Here is a 5,000-nt window from a genome sequence, read left to right on the forward strand (position 1 = left end):
GAAGCAACTGAATAGTCATATGATTGTAGAATGTTGGCATTACTTTGTCGGAGATCCTCACTGTTTACTGTTTTGTGCCGTAATAACAGTTGGTGTGTATAAATATATATATATTGTGGTCTCATTAATTTTTCAAACACATACACACACACACACACACACACACACACACACACACACACACACACACACACACACACACACACACATTGCTTTTTGGACATTGGAAGGTTTCCAGATCTGCTAATAGGAAGCTGTATTTTTTTCATATTTTTTTTACAGTGCATACATAGAGAGGATTCAAGATTGACATGATTGAAAACCAGTGGAATGATGCATGGAAAAGCTAGATTAGTATTCATACAGCAGTGGGTAATTCTAAAATGACTAGCTGCGGTATCCATTATTATCAAAAAGTCAGCCTAATTTAAATTTAGAGTAACTTGTGAAATATTGTAATTTCTCTCTTTTTTTAAACCAAAACTTTTTAAATGAAATTTGTCAAAACTTAAGCATACAACATGGAAATTCTTAGAATATCATACATTCAAGGAACCAAATAATAAAAAAAAAATGTTAAAATCATTTTCCTCTTATCTGCTTGAGTACAGTATATATTTACTATTCCCATGCAGATTCTGTCAAAGTTCCACAGTCTGCGTCTTCTGTGCAGCATAGCCAATGATGATCTGTCAAATATATTAGCTACTTTTTTGATATATTCCTACCTGTCCTCAATTTTCTTATTCATTCTATTCTGTCTGTCTGTTGAATTTCTTGTATTGTTTCCACAGTAGTCATTTATTATTTTGCAGCTTACTTCCTACAGGCTTCTCGATTCTTTCCTTGTACCTCTTTCATAATGTTTAACATGTGATGTAGTGTGGGTGTTGCCTTAATATTCTGTTTCCATTTCCTAGTGATTGCTTTCTTTGCCATTAGAGTAAGTACACTGAGTAAAGTTTTGCTGTGTCATGCCACTTCTAAATCAATAACCTAGCTTAGAAAAAAACACCTCCTTACCCAAGACAGCATGTTTACCCATTATATGTTCTAGAACATCTTATAATGCTTTTTATCTACTAGCCAGTACCATGCACCACAGTTACTTATTTCATTCATGTATTCCTCCAGCATCTGTCACACACATCAGGAAATAGTTTTTTTTTATAATTCACTATGCAATAAAATATTTGTGGAGACATTTTCAGGCAAAATATTCTATATCTCCTGTATATTTGTCATGCTAGATTCAAGGTAAAACTAAAAAAAATGGTGGAATACATTATTTTCTTATGCTGTGTTATTTATTAAAAAAAAATAAAAACAAAAAACAAAAAAAAACTGGAACAGATCCATTATTTCATTCCATGCTTACCCTCTGTTTAAATAGGTTCATAGGTTCAATGGTTAGTACTAGGCTATCAGCCCTAGGACCTATACAAGCCCAGCCATAACAATTCCCTGGCTATTTCTTCCCACACTATTTACTTCCCTGGACCCCTGTCTAGCAGGGCGATTGATGTGATCCCCGGGGTGAGTTTCCTTTCTCCCATCCAATCGTCAAGGTTCCTTTTGAAGAGGGCCAAAGAGGCGCTCTGCTTGACATTATGGGCAGTCTATTCCAGAGTCTGGGGAGTCTCTGGGTCAGGAACCTATCCCTCCAGCATGTTTTGTTTATTGTGATGACAAGGTTTAGATCCCTGGAGCATGTGGCTCTTGAGGTATTGGGATTTCTTTAAGTGTAGCATGTCCAACAGCTCTGGGTTTGACATGGCCTTGTATGTTAAGCAGACGATACGCAACAGATTATAGCTGGAGTTTTTTAAGGCGGTCAGCATAGGACATCTGCTTTAGGCCTGTGATTGTTTTAGTGAGGTATTTCTGCAGCCTTTCCAGTTGTTGCAGATGTCTTGAGAGGTACATACCAAACATGGCATTGTATTCTATAATGGGTCTAATGAGGGATGAGTACAGTGGGACAATGACCTCCTTTTTTCTGGATGAAAAGCCCTTAATGATGAGGTGTGCCACATAGAAGGATTTACTGACTGTTGTGGCAATGTGGTTATCGAAGGTGAGACCATTGTCCACCTGTGTCCCTAAGTCTCTTATCACAATTTCTGTGTTTAGTTACTGCCACCTATGTGGCAATTCACGGGTATATGTTTTTTCCTAAAGGGGATAACTATACATTTCTTGGCATTGAGCTTGACCCAATGGCTCTATCACCAAGCATCTGTTTCTGTAAGGCTCTTTTGTAGAGTATCCACATCATTTGGGGATTCAATAATGGCTCCCAGTTTGCAGTCATCTGCGAACTTTGTTAGCCAGAGTCCCTTAGTGTTGGCCTGTACTTCTGAGAAGTAGATGCCAAACAAGAGCTGTCCCAGGACTGAACCCTGAGATACTCTACTTGTCACCTGTCTGGAGCTGGATTTGGAGTTGGCTACTTTTACAGTCTGGGTTCTGTCAGTAAGCCAGTTGGCAACCTATCGAGTGACATAGGGATTAATGCCCAGCTTAGTAAGTCTATCTATGATTCCAGAGTGGGGGATGGTGTCAAAGGCCTTGGCAAGGTCCAAATAGGCTGTATGGACTGCCTTACCCTCATCCACGGCTCTGGAGACAGATTCAAAAAAGTCAATCAGGTTCAGGAGACAAGATCAGCCCTTCACAAACCCAAACTGGGTGGGGTCCAATGTTTGAAGGTTGCCAATGTCTTTTTTTATAAGTTCTATGATAATACATTCCATGGCCTTGCAGATCAGGCTTGTCAGACTGATGGGGCGGTAGTTCCCAGGATCCAAGGTGGATCCACCTTATGGAGTGGGATAATTGTAGCTGTGTGCCACTAAGTGGGCATGAAGACTGAGGTGAGACTATGATTAAGCATGACACTTAGGTGAGGTGCCGTTTCATTTTGTAGTTCATGTAGTACACAGTCCGGGATGTCATCTGGTCCCATGGATGCTGTATTCTTAGCTTTGGAGAGTGCATTTTTTTACCTGTGTGGCCATTATTACCAGAATTTGGCAATCTTGCGGTATTGAGATGGGCCGTTTAGGGGGTGAGAGGGGGGTGAATGTGGCACTGAATTGATCTTCCAGGATACTGGCAATATCCTTGGGATCAGTATATTTAATGCCATTCTGTTGTAGCTCAGAGCAAATCTGAGCATTGCCATTTAGATTCCTGACATAGTTATAGAATGCCTTGTGGTTGTCTTTGGAATCTTTGGCAATTTCATTTTCATAACTAGCTTTGGAGGATTTTATGAGGGATCTCAGCTTCTTACTGAGGGTGGTAAGGGAGTTTTTTGCATCCTGCGATTTTCCTCTTTTCTGCAACAGTTTCTTCCTTTTGTTGGAAAGTTTGTTTATGGCAGGGGACCACCAGATTGGCTTCCTTTTTTTGGAGGAGAGCATCTTGGTTCTATTTGGGATGGCACAATTCATTCATGAGACATGTGACGTTTAAATCATTTTTTTTAAGGTCATAAGGCATGAATCAGTTCCGTAGAGAAGAGACTAGAATATGGTACTGACTTTACCTGGTAGGTGTCATTTTTGCAAATTCATGGGTGTTATTAGTTCATTCTCTATTAATAACAATAATTATAACATTAGGGGTAAACTTAATTGTCAGATCATTGGGGTAATTTATGTTGCTAAATGCCAGCTCTGCCCTGGCTTCTATATTGGGAAGACTGAGAGGCATTTAAAACAAAGGGTATATGAACACCAGTATAACATCATTAGGCAGATTTTGAGTAGTGCTTTAGCAAAACATGTTATGGAGAATGGTGGACATCATTTTTTGTATTTTGCTATTGACCAAGGTTTTAGGGATGGCCCATGGCAGTTACTTCTAGAAGAGAGAGAGTTTTCCTGGGAACTCAGACTTAATGCATTTGTTTATCCAGGACTTAATGACCTATGTTTTCTTAAAAGTATGCTGAAATTAAAGTCTTTAGAAAGGTAACTAGTTTATTAACTAACATAGTTAAGGACATATTGGTGTATTTTATAGACAGATTGTCATGTTTTTAATACACCAGTGCTTTTGGGATGTGTTTCTAAAATATATATAATTTTTCTTATTTGTTTTACATTATATTTATATATATCTGTATTAGTCCTTTAAGTATTAATTGGGGTGATGATGTCATGAAGGGGTTTTTGTTGTATATTGAATCATTTTGAGACTGTTCTTTGCCTGATGAAGTTTACATATTGATGGTGTATGAAAGCGCTAACTTTTATTTGTTTTACATAAAGAAGTTTTTTGGAGTGAACCCTTGCCTTTGTTGTTTTTTCTCTACCTCAAATTAAACAAAACAGCTGATTATAATCAGGGTTATATGGCTTAACTGAAGGAAATATACAATATATTGGTATTCTTCGTGTCATTACTATGCAAAAAATATATATTTTTTACTTTTCCTACATAGAGTACACACTTAGATGAAAAAATGTCAATGCACATTACTTTGATTTATGGATGTAAAACCTAACGTTGCAAAAAAAAAAAAATGAAACACAAATCAAATAAAGCAAAACAAAGTCACATAAACTTTTAGATAAACTACTACATGTAATACTGAAACTTTTGTTGTAGTCAAAAGCTTTGACATAACACAAAAAAAAAATCTCTTTCATGCAAACCCATATGACACAGTACAGGAAATGTTCTGGGCATGGACATTTCCAGTCGAAAAGAACTGCCGTCAAATTTGTTGACTGAAGTACAGTTGACAAATTTAAGCACTTTGTGTATATATGGTTCCCCTGCATTTTACCGAATGTGCGTTTGTTTGACAAACTCAGGAGAGTGATTTAATGTCAATAATACGGATGGCCAAACAGTGCATATGCCAATGGTATGGAATGTTGATACAGGTAAGTGGGGTTGGGGAGGTGAGTATCTGTGTGTCTGTTTGTATATGAGTTAGGGTTAGGGTCTTGAATGAGTGAAGGATGGGTGATGTGTATTTGCGT

Source organism: Protopterus annectens, chromosome 4.part1 (genome assembly GCF_019279795.1).
Source record: "Protopterus annectens isolate FY-2018-M chromosome 4.part1, PAN1.0, whole genome shotgun sequence".
Taxonomy (NCBI): Eukaryota; Metazoa; Chordata; order Ceratodontiformes; family Protopteridae; genus Protopterus; species Protopterus annectens.